Genomic DNA, 19,382 nt, shown 5'->3' on the forward strand with positions numbered 1-19,382 from the left:
ATTAAATTACGTGTGTCATGTTTAGTTGTTGTTTTCTGTGTTACACTAACTCACGTGTTGCATAGCAATCCTGAATTGAACATTAGTTAAAGTACTCCGCTGTCAGGACGGCTGCTTTGGGGTAACCCAGTGAAGTTTGTAGGTTGTCTGTTACCTTTTTTGTGAGGAGATGCTTTTGCAACCATCGGAGGCGTTTGAGGTATGTATATACAGGCAACATTATGAACTATATAGCAGGAGCTGTGCTTGAGACATTGTGTGCGGTTTCCGTGTTTCTTCAACATTCCCGGTGTCAGGTTTATTATAGAGAGGTCGCTTTATTCTATCCGAAATTTAAAAATTAAGAGGAAAGCACTAATTGGAGCGTGTTGCATGCCGGCTTATTCATTCAGTAGCACCGATTGGTCGGGATGATTCAATTAGCAGGAATCACGAAACAAAACTTAAAAAAAAAAAAAACTTCACCCACAGAAATACTGCTCGTTAGAGGAAGCTGCTGTGTGCCTCTCCATCCGTCGATAGCTCAGTTGGTAGAGCGGTGGACTGTAGAAGTGAAGTGCCGTTATCCATAGGTCGCTGGTTCGAATCCGGCTCGACGGAGCTTCTTTTTGTGTTCGTCAATTTTTGTTTTTTCGGCGGTAGTGCCTGTGTTAGCAAGAAGTCATTAAAAGCACTGTCAAAGCTTTTTCTCTTTTTATGAGTTTGGGCTTTCTTGGTAAATACTTGTTTTTATGTTCATCTCTGATTTGCGATGGCTGGCATGCATTGTACACGCTTGCCGGTCAAATGTGGTTCATAAAAAAAGGAGCCTGTAAGTTGTGGGCCGTTTGCGACCCCACTGCGACCCGCGTGTTTACAGTTTTAGTCTAATGAATATTGAGTCGATGTTCCCATTTTGACCCTAGACACTAGAGTTAAACGCTTCATGTGCAGTTTTTGCTTACAAGTGCTTGTTCTCCGGAAAGATAATTAGTGAGGAACTACTCTTCATCATTACCGCACTTTTACACAAACGGACAGTTGACTTGCGTTCGTTGTCAAAACATAGAATAGAAGGGTTATTTCTTGGCCATTGATGATCTGCCTACTCCAGGTCGCAGGAAGTTGAGCGCGTGAAGTCAAAATCTTTTAATTTTTAAGGAAGTTGTTAATTCATATAATTCCTTCAGGCAGGGGTCCCAAAGTTTTCAAAAAACAAACAAAACTAGCAAGGGATTTAAGAAAACCCTTGCTAATGAAGGTTTGGTTGGTGATCAAAAGTCAACAAAAGTTAATCAAAAGTTTATCAAAGGAAGAACACTGTAAATAAACAAGAACAAAATTACACCAAGTAAAGGGGCAACTGAAGTACATTCGCGATAAAAAATATAAAACCGATTAAAAAGCTATAAAACAAGATAAACCCCAAAACAGTCAAAACAGAGAAAGGAACGTTTTCCCACCTTCAGTCTTCACATCGGAACTGTGTGCGCGGCACACCACGGTCCTGGCACCGTTACGAGACCAAGAAGGGTGGTCTGCTCAAACACTACCTTATTGGGCCGAATGTAATGGATTTTCTACGTTATCTAAGGGGGTCAGTGCGGGGCACAAGTTGGACACCAGTGTGTGTCATTGTCTCGGCTAAAGCTCGTGTTCGCAGTGATTAAGCTCAAGCCCCAGTCGAGCGCTGACGCAGCTCTCGCTTCCAATCTGCTCCATGAGTTGGCCTCCGGTTGGTGACGTCGAAACTTCTGGCACTATTGTACTCGTTGTCTCATCAAGAAAGGGGGGATCGATGGCCGAGTGGGCTAGCGCACACCAGCTTGGAGCACGTGGAGCGAAAGCTCGTGCTGCAGAACCCAGGGATCCTAAATTCAATCCCCACCCCTGCCCGATTCGATCTGGATATACATCGTACCGTGGTGCGGTCGTGTATCACTACTGCGTGATGCACGTTAAAGACCCCAGGCTACCGGTTGTACTGCACTGGCTATATTGCTCATCTACAGCTGGGAGACTCGTCGCCCGTTGGTGCAGACCAAGTTCTAGGCTGTATAAACATACACACAACCCAATTTCTCATCAAGAAAAAATTGTATGGCCAATTGCTAGGCAATCGTGTTGCACACAGAAAACGTTCTAGCATCACGTGACATGAGGTCACATGACGTCAATTTCCCCGAAAAAATTTAGCAAGGAAACTTAAATTGTGTATAGGTCACGTGCCATGAGGTCATGTGACAGTAATTTCCCGCCTAAATTTAGCCGGAAACTGTATCGGCGATGAAGACACGTGACGCCAATTTTCCTACTAAATCTTGCTAAGAAACTGTCTTCGTGTAAGGCCACGTGGTACTAAGTCATGTGACGCCAATTTTTCTGCTAAATATAGCGGGAAAATTGAATTGGTGTTGAGGTCACGTGATGTCAATTTTCCAGCTAAATCTAGCGGGGAAGTTTAAGTTATGTGACGTCACAGGCCACGGCTTCCCGAAATCCGGAGCAACTAGCCAAAGAACGTTTCACGTCAAAATGACATTTTGCGCATTAATAATGCGCTGCGCAAAGTAGTTCTTACAAGATTTGAGTGTTGAAGGAAGAAACGACGCTTTCAACGTTTCAAAGGTATACGCCTTGTTAACGTAACATTAAGCTAATCTAAGGTGTACCCAAACATATTTGAATTCAACTGACGATGGTGGAAATTAGTAACCTTCCGCAAGGAGCCGGACTTTTTTTTGTTACTCTGGTCCTTAATAAGGTGCGTACGAGTATAGTCGTTATACAAGCAGCCGCACTTTGAGATCTAGTCTGGACACCGTGAATGGAAAGCGCTTTGTTTGAGTGCCAGTCTGGAAACTATGGGTACGCCTCAGTAATACTTGACGATCAGACGATCTATACGCACACCAGCAGGAAGATGGATTGCAAACGTCTATCCGATTCGCCCCTGACAGCTTTTTTTTCCTGGCTCGTTTAGGTATACTAGGATGCAGCAGTGCGGTTATAGTTCACTTTAAGTGCGATGGCAGCCAACGCTAGATCCGCACGAGCCACTCAAGCAGCACCAAAAGTGCATCGTCACGGCGCTCGACGCCTTTGTGCATTTGCTATCAAGGAAACCAACCGCGCAGAGTGAAGGTGCCGCGATTCTGCGCCTTTAATTTTAACCTTTAACGGGACACGTTCCTTGGTAAGCTGCTCCGGATTTCTCGAAGCCTCGTCTCGTGAAGCCGCGTGGCCCGAGACGTCAGAAGATTTCAGTTTCCCCGCTAGATTTAGCGGAAAATCGATGCGATGATGCTGTGTTTCGAGGTTTGTGTTGCTCCGTTGTGCCCCTTTGTTCCTTTTCTCCTGCGTTTATTTTCGCCAAATTGACATCACGTGACCTCAACGCCAATTCTGTATCCCCCGCCAAATTCAGTGGGGTGGCCGATGCGCAAATTTGGTTTTCCCGCTAAGTGTAGCGGGGAAATTGACATCACGTGACCAGATGTCACGTGTTGGTGGTACGTTTCACGTACGCAACAAATTGAGTATCAATGCGCCGTACTTTTTTTTGCTGTGGGTGATTGATTGGTTTCGCCGCGATAGCAAAGCCACGGAAACAATGTGCGCCATGACGATGCACTTTTGGCGCTGTCTGATTGAATCCATCTGATCGTAGCGTCGGCTGTGGTAGGAGTGAAGCGGAGCATAGTTCGTAACAATTTCCTCGACAAGGATTTCGATCTTTCAAATACAAATAACTCGAAGATCGTTTTATTCAGATAAACCTCCAGGAGGATGGGTTCAAGGCAACTCATATCGCCCTACTAGGTCAATTCAACAACACAGCAGCAAACAAAACAAAAAAGAAGAAAGTTTCAACGTTGTTAAAATAAATTGTAAGCGATGTAAAATGCAATATTGTGTCGCTATATGTTCTATATTAAATTTCATAAAATGTAATTTAATATAGAGCGAAATAATATAATTATACAAACTAATACACTATATACAGACACTTTTCAAGCATGACAAAGTTATTTCCATACGTTATACTACAGCTAAACATACATGTTTTTGAAATGGTTCTAAATGTGTGTATTCTTTTTGAGCTATGAATAACTGACAATAGCTCTGGGTTGGTGGTTAATGGCTGTGAAATTTGAGGAGAAATTTTCTTACCATTGGTGGTAAAGGATGTTGCGTAATATACATCACTTGGTATATTTATAACAGATCCGTTGAGGATCTTTTTTTTTTTTTTTCGTGGAACAAATATTGTTATTTGTTTTTGCGTGAGTGATTGTTCTACTATATGAAGACAGTTCCGAATAAAATACGGAGGTCGATACTGAACATCGGCGACTGATCGTACGGTTCGTTTCTGCAGAATTTGGAGCTGGTACGTTAGGGACTTTTCTTTCTTAAATAGTATGCGTGTAAATCTTCGGCAGGGTGATTCCGGGGGTCCCCTGATGACTCGAGGTACGAGCGGAGAGTGGACCCTGGTGGGGGTCGTGTCGTGGGGCAACGAGACCAGGTTTCGGTCATCTCCCTTCGTCTTCTCGGACGTGTCGGCGCTTCTTTCCTGGATACAAGACGTGGTCTCGCTGCCCGCATAGGACTGCCATTCATCGACATGGAAAATAAACGCGTTCCGCGTTCTCTTTTTAAACCATGGAATACTTTTGAATGCATACCTCTCATCCCAAAATTTTGTCCACTCGCCCGTCTGCGCATGTTCTCGCTAAATGTAGCAAGAAAATTGTTAAAAAATGTAAGTTTTTCTTATCTCCCGTAATGTATTTTAAACAAATTATAAATCATCGCTCCCTAAAGACTGTATTCCATCTTGCATGATAGGTTTCTAAAGATAAAGGGCTGCGGTCAATTGTCACAAAGCATCGCTGTCTGACTGAAAGGCTTCGGCTTTGTCCGGCCACCTTTGCTTTCTCGTACTGCGCTTGTTTCGCACTCTATACTCTTGGGCCATTTCGCTAAACATTGCAAACAGACAAATATTGCGAAAGACGAGAACGAGTATAGAAAAAATGAACAGGACCCGCTAAGTATACTCGTCGTCTTTTGTGCGTTCGCTATCATCGAAACACTGGAGAAAAAAATCGCAGGTTCGCTACGCATTTGCTGTGCGTGTGCGGTTGGGAGATGCGATCTAGGCACTTAGCCAGGGGGGGGGGGGGGGGGGGGGAAGGGGGGGCATGGGGTCCCCCCCCCCCTTTCCGAAATCTTCCATTTTGCTGGGGCCTCCTCTCTCCTTTTCCACCTCCCCCCGAAACAAAATCCTCTTTACGTGCCTGCAATGATCGTTGGCTTAATGGCAGTTAAGAGCGTTTGAGTAATTAGGGGATTAGTGTGCTCCGCCAAACTTCCCACGACATTGTTTATTTTTTTCAATCTCTCTCTGTAAGTATGATCAGTTTGATATTTATGTGCTACCCCTCAGAGAACCTTCAATTAAGATATCCCATGGAAGATTTTGATTTTGGTGCTCTATGAAACCTTAGACAGCAGAGGCGGCAGATTTATGGAGACTGCAAACACGGGGTAATACAGGGCTTGCACTGACTTCGGTTCAGCTGCCATTGGTGTCCAAGTGCTGCTGCGGGCGCACCTTCTGCTACACGCATTTGGCAGAACCGAAATTGTTTTTCATCTCTCAGTGCAAATACTAATGGCCACCAGCATGGTGTCATTATGTCACGTGCAAGCCTTGTATAGGCGTCGCACCCTAGTTTCGAAGAATTAGCGGACGATGTACGCTTTTAAGTAGGTCCTAAACTTGAGCGCGTAAGTGGAGTCGCATTTCTTCACGGCTTCATAGCCACGATCATAATGCAGGGGATTAGGATTGGGGATGATATCAAAAAGGAGATTTCCAAACCGTAGAGCGTTGCCTCAAGAAAACGCATCTTCGTTAGTATTTAGAGTTCCTTGGTTAATCTGATAAGCCGGTTGATTCTAGCCAAAGTTTTATACTCTATTTATGAAGTCAAAGTTGCTGAAAAGTAATCGAACTACTCTACCTCTCTGCCTTTGGAGCCACATAGTCACTGAGTGAGAGCTCAGGAAGCTCTGGGCGTAGCTTATTATGGTAATGCTTCTTGCTTCGTGATTCGACATCGGCTGAAGCTCTGATTGACTGCAGAGCGATGATATCAAAGGATTTACCACGCCATTCTTAAAGGGGAGCTCCGGCGTCAATTTGAACGTTTTCAACTAAACATATGTTCTGAAAGGGCCAGAAACTGAGCCTAGAGCAACAAGAAAATTTCCCCAAAACTTTTAAAATTATAATCGCAGAAATACGATAAAGCCGAAACCGAAACTAATCTGCAACTTTACTGGTCCGCCATGTTGTTGTGACGTCACATGTTGTATCAACATCAGCTCGTGGTCGGCTTGAGCCTGTTTCGCCCAGCGTCAAGAAAGCTGTAGCGATCGTTCCTTGGGAAATGATGTACTACGATTCATCAAGCTTGTCTGAGTCAAGCAGTGGTCAGCAAATGTTATAGGATTTTCAGCACAAGATTTGGGAGGATAGAGTGTTAGCATTCGATCTGCCGGCACCAGATCTGAAAGCGGACTACCCATGGCGGTTGCATTCGCGATCCGCCTTTATGTGAACCTAGAGGCCGCCTCAGAAGCAGAATAATATTTTAGGTTTTGTTTGCTAGCATGGTGCGAAATGTTTTTCTAGCACGACGCGAAATCTAGGAGCCAGCGTTCCCGTCGGACTGCTCGGACCCACTACCGTTGCAGCGAATTATTTGGTCAAAAACCAATAGGATGTCACTGTTCTGAATTTATTCGTGGTGCTATCGCCCCCCACAGCCCATCACCGATTCCTCCCGCCCTCCATCGAAAGCTGCAAACAACCCAAGCCGAACGCAATTCGGAAAACCACACAGGCTCAGTGTCACTAAAACGCGCACCGCCGTGGAGTAGGGTGCGTCATCTGCTCTCGGATACAACATTTGTCGTCACGAGTGCCCCTGTTCGTTGTTGCCAGTAGACCGGCAACAAGTGATTCGGAGGTGTACGCGTAAACTCAATAAAAAGAAAATTAATATTTTGATTAGGAACGCGTCTTAATCAAAAGGCACAGTCTTATTTCGTATAGTCATACTAAAACGTGGATATTTAGAACATAACAAAATTTTATAAAAATCAATGACCATCAGTACTTTGCCGGAACTCATTTTTAAGATGTCAGTGACTACAGCGTTGTTCCAATCGAGAAAATTGTGTCCACTCAAGGACATAGTATACGTTCAAGCTGACAAATGGCGCGCCTACGTGTTGGTATGTCATAAACAGGTGTCGTGGGCTGGCGACATTTTGCAACAGTTGTATATAAGAACCGATGACCTTTCGTTCGTTGTTTTCAGTTTCTTTTTTTGTTTGATCTGCTAGCGGAAGCGGCAGCGTAGGTGAGCCATAAGACGACGAAGGCGGAGAGCGCCGGCATCTTGGCAACGCGGATGGATTGAAGTTGACAGGCCCGTGGGCTGCTTTAGGATTTGTTCAAGTTCGCACGTCACCATGGGTGTCAATTCGTTTTACCCAAAGCACAACCCATTGTTGCTCGTTTCCCGTTTGTGGACAGACCTTTCGTCGACATGTGTCCGTATTCTGTTCGGAATGCACATACGAAGCGTATGACCTAGAGCTGCCCACAGGATCTCCATCGTTCCAGGCAAGGACAAGGTTCTTTGAAAGATGGCGGAACAAATAGTGTAGGATTCGGAATGAGTACACATGCAGTGTAAGTTCGGCGCGAACATATGCCCATTGACAACAATCGCATCTATAGCACAAAAAAAAAATTTAGTGTTACTTTTCTGGAAAGCACTGAAGCAGCCAAATGCCGCAACCTACAGAGGAAGGTTGGTCAATGACAAGTCTTAAAATAGCTTCAGAAACACAAACGCAAAATATTACGATGTAGCACTGAACATGACGTAAGCACGTAAAACTTCGTGCTAAGTGTAACAGTGCAGACCGTTTTTTAGGTCTACTCTATGCGGAGCGCAAGTCCGTCTGCTTCTCTTGCCACGGGTTGTGGTGACGTCAGAAAGCCGAGCTCTGATTGGCTCTGATTGGAAGGATAGTGCGTGGACCTCAAGGCAACTAGAATTGAAGTATATTCACTATCCTTGCAATCAGAACCAATCGGAGCTCGGCGCTCTTACGTCATTGCAACCCCTGTGCAAGAAGCAGTCGAACTTGCGCTCCGCATACACTAACACGCTGCTTACAAGCAAGTGGACGCGTACTAGATATGCAAATCATTAGGCAGCATAACAGTTGGAGCGATAAAATCCTATTATTACCAATTCAGCTGTCTCAGTGATTCAGCCCGCAGAAATTCGTAAAGCAAATTATTAAATATATCATGCGCATAAAAGTCGCGTGTACTAATAATAATAATAACATTAATAATAATAATAATATTTACGCATGTAGTTCACTTGATAGATAGGCGGGTCTGTGAAATCCAAACTAAAGACTTGTTGGACAGACAGTTGGTGATAAAAAAGCGTCCCCACATACGTAAAGTTACATACATCACATATGCGCATATACATACATAACAAATAATAATAATAATAATAATAATAATAATAAAATTCTTCAGAATCATCATTTCTTCGTGAGAGCGATGGCACCGCAGAAAAACAACTGCCCGTCCCACGGAAACCCGCGGTGCCGCGTGTAGTGATTATCTGAAGTCATTCTATACAAGATGAAGACGACATGGTCTTCTGAACGTTGCGAAAACCGTTTTTCCGTGCTCGGGGACGGTCCAGGTAAGTCAGCCAGCGAGCCGAGGTGAACTTTGGCGGGCTAGTCGATGGATGTACTGGATGGTGTATCCCGGGCAGTTAGGGGGTAAGGTTGCTCACTTCAGTAAACGCAGCGGCTCCAGGAGGTGTCCCAGTCGGTAGACAGGGGCCACCCACAAGACATTCACGTCCAGGGCTTGGAACGCTTAGCGCGGCAGTCACCCGGTATGGTTTCTTATCATCGCCGTCCGCTAATTATTATACTCATTATTATCCTTCTATGCAGGGCGAAAACTCGCACACGTATAGGGGGCGAGTAATATAATGGAGGAATTATTATCTACAATCTGGTTATTAGGCGGCTTTAATCAAATAATTGAAGAAAAAAAAAGAACTCAGGCCGCGTTTCTTCAGAGCAGGCTTCAATGAAGAACCTAAAATGAGTAATGAGTCGGCTCATGAACGACGTGGCATTACGACAGGACTTACGAGCGCTCAGTGGCGTCGCTAGGATTAGAAAGACCCGGGGCCCGCCGCAATAACCCCCCTCCCCTCAGCCCCCCCCCCCCCCCCCCCCCCCCCCCGCCCATAAATGCTGAGCATTTGGCTGTAGACGCAGGCGTGGTATTTGATATTATGCAGCAAAGAGCGTGCTCGTAACCCGTCCTACAGCCCTGCAGATAAAAATGGCAGCACTCAAAAAACGATTACTGGAATGGTCCGCTCATTTCTTTTAACTCACGAATAACGTATTGAGGAAAGATATACATTACTTATGTTGCCGTCCAGTAGGCCGATAACGCTTTTTATCTGCTAATCGCCTAAAGAACAGCTCTCGAGCTGTGGACATACGCATTTCTAAGAACGCAGAATGTGCCTCATGTGGTCGGCCTCTGGGTGAGGTTTCCTCTTATCACTAGTAGGAGGGTGAGCCAGAGATCTGGGCAGGTTGGCCAAACCATAAAAATGCCGGTCTTTGGAGCCAAGTTTATTCCACGAGGGACGATAACTTTTGCAAATATAGAGAATTCAACTTGAACTGATGGTGTCGAATTTTCGTTCTTTCCACGTGCAGTCAAAAAATGGGATCGGCTAACAAGTAATGGTTTGCGAGGACTTTCAATACCTTCTTTTTGAATGTTTTGCTGAGCAAACAATTAATGTTTGCTTTTATATCTCATAAGAAAACATGTTTGTGTCTCCCTGAGAGTCGAGTTGATTAATGATTGCACTTTTTTGTGCTTGTGGGAATGTATCTTTTTGCAAAATGATCATATATTTTCACCACTTCCCTACCATAATACACTTGGGCACAGCTGGGTACTCTGAAGAAACATATGCATATCCAAATTCAAAGTACAAGTAAAAAAAATCACTAAAAGCTGTTAGAAATGCAGGGGTCGGGACAAATGCGGAATGAAGCAACCGAGGGATCCTGGGTTCAATCCCCACCCCTGCCCTTTTCGATCTAGATGAGCATCGTACCGGCGTGCGGTCCTGAATCACTACTGCGTGGTGCACGTTAAAGACCCCAGGCTACCGTTTGTACTGCACTGGCTAAATTTCTCATCTACAGCTGGGAGACTCGTCGCCCGTTGAGGCAGACCAAGTTCTAGACCGTATGAACATACACACAACCCAATTTTTCTTGGAATGAAGCTTTCACCAGTACCAGTATTAAACGCCAAAAGGGGTTCATTGCATATATAAAAAAGCGAAAACTTACGTTTTGCCCTAAACCCTAACAACTTGTATGCTTCGAACAAAGATCAAAGTGTAACAAAAAACAAGCCAGTATTTCCAGTGGAGGAAATTCCTTCTTGCTCATGTCTCATAAAAACTGTAGAAACACTTTCTTTTTTTTTTCCTGCGATACCGCTAAGAGGAGAGAGGCCAACGAAGACGCCGTGCTTAGATAGACCTAAAACTAGCCAGTGTTCAAACGCATAAGACTACCCAGAACTCTCAGGAAGTGAGTGCGCCACACTAAGAGCTGCTCTTCTCCTAATTTATTCCGTAATCTCATCACTTTGCTGCTCACTTCCCACCCTTCCTTTTTTTTTTTCTCTCTGACGTTTTCTATTTCGTTTTTGCAGTCACGTCGTTGTTATCCGACAGCGTTTCCGGTGGACACATTTCCTTCTTTTTTACGGGCGCGCGGCACGCGTGCTCGCGTGCACTGGGCTGGGCGCCCACGTTGCTTCGCTCGCTGTCGCCTTCCCCGTGCCAAGTTGACTCCGCTTCGTAGTACTATTTTTTTAGATTTAATTTTGCTCCTATTTTACTCTCTCAATGTACTCCTTTTCCCTTCCCCTCCTTCTTTCTCGTACGCGGCGTCTCGACGGCCATGAATGAAACCTGGCGAGCTGCTCTCTCGTATACGAGGGGAAAAGAAATGCGTCGTATTATCTTTTCGTTGGTCGGTGCATTCGACCCTCGTACGTTGTAGCGCTTGCCGCGCAAGCTCACTCGAACTGTGCGCACGTACACCGTCGCGTGGGCCTTGCCGCCGTCGCTGTGTTGTGTTTGCGTCTTTCTTTTTCTTTTTTTTGGAGGGCGGTGTTTGTAGCGCGTGTGGTTCGGACAGGAAGAGACGGGGTGACGCCCTGCGCGCCCTCTCGACGCTGCGACGTCGGGGGCCGGTGAACTTGGAAGGCCCACTTGACCGACAGGTGTAACTGACGGGATTTCGGGCGTTTTATCTCCCAGTCTGACTACGGTGAGGTCCACCTTGCTAAAAAGAAGAAAAGAAAGTCATGCTTTTTACAACGAATATATCCAAAATGATACAGATCATGAAGGTTGAATATAAGAGGAGATTTAGCCACTGGAGTGCGACTGATAGTCTGGGGACTTTAAAACGACACTGACACCCCCCCCTCCCCCTTATTTTTTTTTTTTTGCCAAGCGATTTAATAGGGTGTCAGGAGACTACTCAATCAATATTTTGCTGAAGTCTCGTACATTTTCTAATAAAGCCAAAAAAACTTTACTGCCCGAAACCGAAGCACGAGCACGGAAGCTCATGGCCGGAAGTCACGTGGCTACACCCGACCGCGTTTTTTATTTCTCCGCTTCTCCTGCTTATGAAGCAGACGACGACTACAACGGCGAAGTTGCGTGCCCCGTTTGTTGTGCGATTGTTTTGCAATTATATGCTTTCCGCTCGATGTTGTGCGCTTGAAGATCGGTCAGCCGGTACCACAAACGACAGTTCCGAAGTAGCGGCCCCACGTCCGTCGAAACGTTGGTCCATCGTGCGCCGCCATCGCGTCGTCCAGCGCGCGGGGACGTCGCCATCATGAGATTTACATTTACATGTACTCCCTGTGATACGTCCAACAATTGTTTTCATCAACCCATTGACAGCTTCTTGAAGGCCGCAAAAATCGGCTTTATAGTCTTTTCAAATTTTTTCATTAAATACCTGCCTTAGATAACACATTACTTTGAATATATTTTGTACACATAGTTTGAACTTATGTGACCACGAGAAAGAGAGTGAGCGCGACTGAAGCAGGCCAATTCACGACCGGCTATTTAAGGGCGGGAGGAAAACAAATTTTGAGCCGCAAATTTTAATATGGGTAGTTGGACTCTTATAGGTTACGTTCCAGTAAACCCCTCGGCGAGCATAAATACCCTGTCAGTGTTCCTTTAACGCACGTGAATCACGCAGTAGTGGCACACTACCGCATACTGGCATTACCTGTATGATCTGTTACGATGTCCACACAGGTCTAAACTCTATCTTAGAAACATCTGCAGCACTAACCGCTCATTCACACTGGAAGCGGATCCGCGTTCGCAAAGCGGTGGCGAACGGGGTTGTATAAAGATCCAGTATACAATTGCACGCGCACTCGATGACGTCAAGTGCACGTGACATTGTACTGAATCTTTATAGACGCTTTGCAGCAGCTGTGCATGGACGCCGCCATAACTGACCTTCAGTTTTTGTTTCCTCTTATTCCGTTCGCTTCACTTCACCATTGCCACAGCAGGCCAGGTTATTGTCACTTTAAGGCCACGGTCCCACTGAATCTGGCAATTTAGGTACTTTTTGGCAGGTCATTACTCATCTCCTTTTAAATCCTGTTTTGTGGGATTGATGTCATTCGAAAGGCAATGCAATCCTCTTTCATTTGATATTATGTGTGTATTGGTTTATACTGCTCATGCGCATTTGTAGCGTTGCGAATATGATGGCAGGACCCTCACTTGCTCCGCTAGTTCATGTTTTACGAACGATCCATTAAAGATAACACGGTTCCAATATAGCAGTTTTGTTAAGATGATGTCGGAGCAGATTGTGACGATACTCTATTTTGGTGTTTGCAGTACTTTGTTTTTTTCATCCCTCCAAATATTGTCCTAAAATTGACATATTTCAGCACAAATATGTTTTTATTGACAACCGTTAGGACAATGAAATTAGCTACAGATGTAGTGCTTATAATTAGTAATATGCAGAAAAAAATTTAATGTTGTGTAAAATTTTTTTGTTTAGATATTTTATATCAAACGTAGCACTTTTTTGTGCTTCGAGTCATGGTACTTCATATGCCACTTAGGAAAATTTTCAACTATGATAAATTTTTTTATAACATTTAGAGCTACAATGGTTGCCCAAGAGGTGGACGATGGCTTTTTTTTTATTTTCAAAGTCATAAAGCTCCAGGAGTCCTTCAAACTTACCTGTTTTTGACGCATATCTTTTTTAGACATCAAACAGATTTACTGGCATCTAATAATATTTATTGTTTGGAATAGATACACATTCCGTTGTACTAAATGCTCCCAATGATCTTGCTTTGGTTTTTTAATAGGTCTAGAGCTTAGCTAATTTTAAAAACAATTAAAAACTGTTTGGGTGTTTTGTTGCGCTACCTGGCGGATGGCAGACAAACTGCTGATTTCTAATGTTCAAAAAATTTCCGAGGGCGGCGTTGGCGTCTGTATCATCATCACGTGCGCGCTAATTTCGAATCTGGAGGATCGTTTCTTTTCGGGGTCTCCCTTTAAACGTCGCGACGTGCTTGACGCCGTGGGTTTTTTCACGCGAAACAATCGCACACCGTTGCCAAGATGTCCAAGGGGAGGAGCCGCAAGGTTGCGAAGCCAGAGGACCCCCTCATCGGCTGCGACAAATGCGGGAGATGGGCCTATGTTTCCGAGAGCGATTTCAAGAACACTCAAGAGGCTGAAAATGCTGACTTCGTCTGCAGAATATGCAAGATGATTGACGAGGTGGACACGACACACAGAAACAAGAGTGAGGAACTGGAAATGACCATATCGGACATGATTAAAAGGTGGGAAGACACCAACAAAGCAGGTGCCGTGGATCAGACCGACATGCTACATGCACTCCTCGACCGGGTGGATAAATTAGAGCATTGTGTCGAAGAGCTTGTGAAGCAAATGTCGTCCAGTCGAACTGACAAGGTAACTCTGGACACAACAATGGAGGTTTCTCCAGAGTACAGTGCGCGACGTGAGCAAGAAAATGAAAAAACGCCTAACCAGATTGACTATCAGCGACATGGGCCTGTGACGTTCGAAAGTGGTACCCCACTTCCTGAGACCTACGACAGCGGAGCAGGACCTCACCTTCAACATGAAAATGGCATGATGCAGGTACAAACAGAGCAGCAAGTGGCAACCACATCAGTCAAGGACTTGCCCAACCAGGTGGAAGACAATAGCAACACTACCACCATAAATGGGACTCGCATAAACCAAAGGCACATCGATGAACACATCCGACCTCCTCAAGGAGTGACACGAGAAGTGATTGTTGCAGGTGATAATAATGTTGCACGGTTTGCACGCACTCTCGTAGATCGAGTAGGGGACCATCGCCGAATAGAAATCCTATATAACAGAGGTGGAACAATCGCAGATGTGCACCACCTAATATACGAATATGAAAAGAAAGCAAGGAAAGTACCCCGAATGTATATATTGCATGTGGGTGTATATGACATCTTGCACGGCGAACAGCCTGCGGCGATTGTAGAGCAACTGAGGCTGAAATGGACAAATCACAAAGACGCATTGGCCATATGCTCAATACCAGAGATTGAGGGCAGAGGCAAAGGAATTCAAGCAGCAACCATGCTGCTGAATGCCCAACTAAAGAAGCTCTGTAAGGACCTCAAGGCGCGATTTATAGACCTGAGTCGAGATCTCAAAGCTGAGGATGCAATGGAGAGAGGCAGGCTACACTATAAGGAAGATGGGGTGCGAAACGTGGTCAACAGGCTAGGAGCCGTGGACAGCCTTTCTTTAGGCATACAATGGCGAAGAGATTCACCAACCTCGAAGATCGGTCAGCAGAGGAGTCCACTGGTAGAGCACAAAAACGAACCAGTGCAGGGACGGAGTACAACAACAATGTATGGCAAACCTCAAGCTTATCGCCCAGCCGAGGAGCACCGCATGATGCATCAAGCAATGGGGTGCCTGTATGCACAACACACGGACCACCCTGCGAACAGATGGCACGCCGGCAAGACCGAAGTGCTGACTGGAAAGCCTTGCGATCACTATCCGGTCGAAGAGCAACGCTCGGACTACCAGAGAAGTGTTCCGCCATTGGGCCCAGTTCGCGAATCGGGGAGAGGGACACCGCGACCCCAAGACATAGTACATTGCTTAGACTTGAACAGGCAACTTCCACCATCGCAAAACAGTCATGTAGCACTTGGGCCGGCTCCACAAATGGACCCTCTACAGCCTCAGAGGCAAACACTGTCAAACGGGGGACTCCCACGGTACTACCCCCAATCCTGGACACCCCCAACGTCAACACGTCTCTCCCAAATGTATACACCGGCGCTGCCTCAACCCCAAGACCTGCGTGCAATCGTGGCCGAGATGGTGAGCCAACAACTCGGTTACCACTACCAGCGGCACAGGATATAGGGCCGCTTTCGGGGAGGGGGGTCGGAGATAAGAGGGTGAGAAACAAGAGTAGGTGTGGCAAAAAAAGACGGAGACGACGTAGACGCAGCAGACGACTGACAGATGTGGTAGGATTTCTGAACCTCCAAGGAGCGAGACGTGAACACAAATGGGAAGAGCTATATAGGGAGTTGGAGGCGGAAGGAATGACGCTTTTTGGAGTGGCAGAGACGCACCTATATGATATTGAAGAAGCTCCAACCGATGCAAATTGGTGTTGGGCTGGACGCAATCGTGTGGAGGGACAGCGTCGAGGTGGGGGAGTTGGCGTGGTGTGGCGCAGTACATCAGTATGGTGCAAGGAGCCACGAGACTGTTGGGACCATATTTGGGTAACGGGAGAGATCATCGGGATTCCTGTTGCCGTCTGTATAGTATACGTGTCGGTGGGAGCTGCGCGCAGAGAGGAGAATCAAAGTTTAATGAGCTGTGTGGAAACCGAAGTCAAGGACTTGGCTGCTACTAAAGACATTCTCATCATGGGGGATTTTAATGGACACCTGCATGAACTGGACGGATGGGAAGACGAAAATGGGCGAGCGATGCTGCGGATGGCCGAAGATAACGCCTTGGAGATACTAAATCTCAGGGCCTCATGTGAGGGTCAATATACATGGAATGCCCGGGAGAGCAAAACGTGCATTGATTACGCCTTAGTCTCACAGAATTTGGCCCGCTATCTGGTTCACACACACATTGATGAAGCTGGTGAACACAGTATTGGGAGTGATCACAACCGGATACGGTTAGAATTCTCCAAAGCTACACCAAAAATAATAAGAGAAAAGCACTCTCCGACAGGTCGTTCCCGGCTATCTCCATCGGCAATGGAGAAGGTGGTGGAGGAGTTCGAAAACAGCACCAAGAGAAAGAGCGCGGATGGATACGCAGAATATGTGGCAGAATTAAAGCGCCTCATCCGACAACATTCTACAAAGGAACGAGGTGGGCGACGACTAAGAAAGCGTTGGTGGGACGCGGAAGTTCAAGCCGCCATCAGATTAAGACAGGAGCTAAACAGGGAGCATCGCATGGTTCTCCATGGCGGCCCGGCAGACGCTGTCGCAATAAGGTGGCAAAAGTACAGGTTGCAGAAGCAGGCCGCAAAACAGCTTGTGCAGGACAAAATGGCCCAGGCTGATGTAGCTACAATGAGAGACATCAGTTCAAGTGGTCGAGACGCACCCAGAAAGTTCTGGCGATATATGGGAACTCTCAATGGAAGAGACCAGTGCCCAGCAATCCTGGACGAAGACACAGGGCTGCCCACAGAGAGACTTGGGCAATGCCTTACAGACCATCTCGTTGAAATTTTCTCGCCTCCAGGAGAGACACCACTACAAAATCTCTGCCCCAAGCAAGGCGCAGACTGTGCACCGGATTGCGATAATGTAACAATTGGTAGGGTATCAGTTATACGCGCACTAGCGCATATTAAGAACAACACCGCCCAGGGATTAGATAACATTCCGGCAAGGGTACTCAAAGCACTGGGCAAGGATTCCAGGGACCAACTCGCAGCACTTTTTAATGATATTGCAGCTGGGAAAGAAGAGATTCCTCGAGACTGGAGATGCGGCAGGGTTGTCATGATTCCTAAAAAAGGATGTGACCGTCAGTACCTTCGACAGTACAGACCCCTGACCGTGACAAGTGCGGTGTATAGGGTATTCGCCCACATCATGAAAAAGCGCATGACCGCATGGGCAGAGGAGGAGGGTATACTGACAGAAATCCAAGGAGGCTTCCGTCGGGGACGCCGATTAGAGGACCATCTTTTTACCTTAACACAATGTATTGAGGTTGCACGGAAAGAGGAGAGGAGCCTAATATGTTGTTTTCTTGACATCGCAAAGGCCTATGATAGTGTTTCCCATGCCCAGCTTATTGTTAGCCTACAACAGCTTGACATGCCGCCGGAGTGGACAACACTCATCTCCCGCTTATATCATGGCAACACGGTTATGACCCACCTTGATGATGCTCACTCTGATGAGGTGCTGGTGACGAGGGGCTTACGCCAAGGGTGCCCACTTTCTCCCCTATTGTATATGTTATATGTATCCACCCTAGAGAAGCAACTTATACAATCAGGACTGGGCTTTTCACTAGCACATTTGGAGCATGGTGATCGAGTTGACTGGGTTCTACCGGGATTGACGTACGCGGACGATGTGGTACTGACCGCAGAATCAGTGTTGGAAATGCAAAAACTTCTTGACATATGCTCCAAGGAGGCTATGGGACTTCGTTTAAATTTTAATACCAGCAAGTCAGCGGCGGTAGTGTTTTCGGGCTCCCTCGAGACAACTCTCGATAGCCTTCGTCTCGGAGGGTCCGATGTACCAATTCTTAATTTTTACAAGTACTTGGGCATCACAATGTCGAACGACACAGACTACCTTCAAGGCCATCACACCCATCTCCGCCAAGCAGCCCTACGAGGAGCCAGCATTCTCCGTAAGCGAAGCCTCTGGAGTTGCAACAGGTTCATCGTTTCGCGGGAATTGTGGAAAGCAGTAATGGTACCCGGACTAACATTTGCAAATGCAGTGGTATGTGTCCCAGGAGATGTCCGCGCCAATATGGAGCGTAGGCAGAGAGACGTGGGACGCCAGGCACTGGGCTGCCATGGAGCGGTCGCCAACGAGGCAGTGCAGGGTGACCTGGGCTGGTCCTCCTTTGAGGCTCGGGAGGCTTCAAGCAAGATTGCGTATGACGGACGCCTTCGACTTATGGATAGATGCCGTTGGGCGAAGAGACTGTTTATATACACCAACTTGACTGGGCTGCGGACCCGCTGGCAGAAGCGCCTCTATCAGCTTCAACACAAGTACGGCTTCTTCTCCGAGCCTCAGTTGATGCGTCGACAGAGACTGAGTGGACGTCGGAAGTTAGGCAGAGAGTCCGAGACTGCGAGACCAAACAATGGCTCCAACAAGCCCGAACGAAATCGACGCTGGAGGTGTACCTCGCCAACAAAATAACCATCGCCTCGGAAGTCCGGCTGTATGACAACAGCCTGGGTAGCCGCTTCTTGTTCGAGGCACGTGCTGGGGCACTGCGGACGCTGTGTTATAGGCGTCGTTTCGACACCACTGTCACGTCAACAATGTGTAGGGTGTGTGGGGTAAATGACGAAACGGTGGAGCATATTGTGCTAGACTGCGCGAGACTCAAGCCGTCCCGGTCACAGGACAATGGCCCAAGGCGTCCGAGACCCTTAGCGCTCGCTGAAGCGTTGGGCTTCACTGACATAGAAATTGGACAATCCACAGAAGTCTGCCCAGCTACGGGGCTGAAGGTAGCCTCCAACGACACAAAAAGGCTTGTTGCAGACACAAAAAGGAGACTGGAGGACTGGTGGCAGAAGATCCACCTCAGGGAGCATTAAGACACCTACGCTCCCAGGCTTGGGCACAAACCTTGTTTGAGTCCTCCCGATTGAAAGGGAAATAGCCGCAGCATCATCATCATCATCATCAATCTCCGTGTCTTTTTACCTTCACATTTAAAAAATATATTGCAAGATTTACTATCGATAAATGAATGGTTTATGTACTGGGTCAGGTTCATAAATCTAAAACAAATAATTAGACAAGCGTAGCGTGATATAATGTGCTCATTATTCGATAT

At 46.4% G+C, this 19,382-nt stretch overlaps 1 long non-coding RNA gene and 1 other non-coding gene across 2 annotated transcripts; both read left to right on the forward strand.

Annotated features, from left to right (window-relative positions):
• The first annotated feature begins 12 nt into the window (after positions 1–12).
• On the forward strand, positions 13–18,997 carry LOC121834570. The gene is made up of 3 exons (XR_006077260.1): positions 13–24; positions 672–675; positions 18,867–18,997. It is a non-coding gene; the product is annotated as an uncharacterized LOC121834570 (long non-coding RNA).
• Trnay-gua lies at positions 513–600 on the forward strand. Its single transcript is given in 2 exon segments — positions 513–549; positions 565–600. It is a non-coding gene; the product is annotated as a tRNA-Tyr (tRNA).
• Positions 18,998–19,382: the final 385 nt, after the last annotated feature.

This window comes from Ixodes scapularis, unplaced genomic scaffold, assembly GCF_016920785.2.
Source record: "Ixodes scapularis isolate PalLabHiFi unplaced genomic scaffold, ASM1692078v2 PGA_scaffold10__122_contigs__length_95168666, whole genome shotgun sequence".
In the NCBI taxonomy this organism is placed as follows: domain Eukaryota; kingdom Metazoa; phylum Arthropoda; class Arachnida; order Ixodida; family Ixodidae; genus Ixodes; species Ixodes scapularis.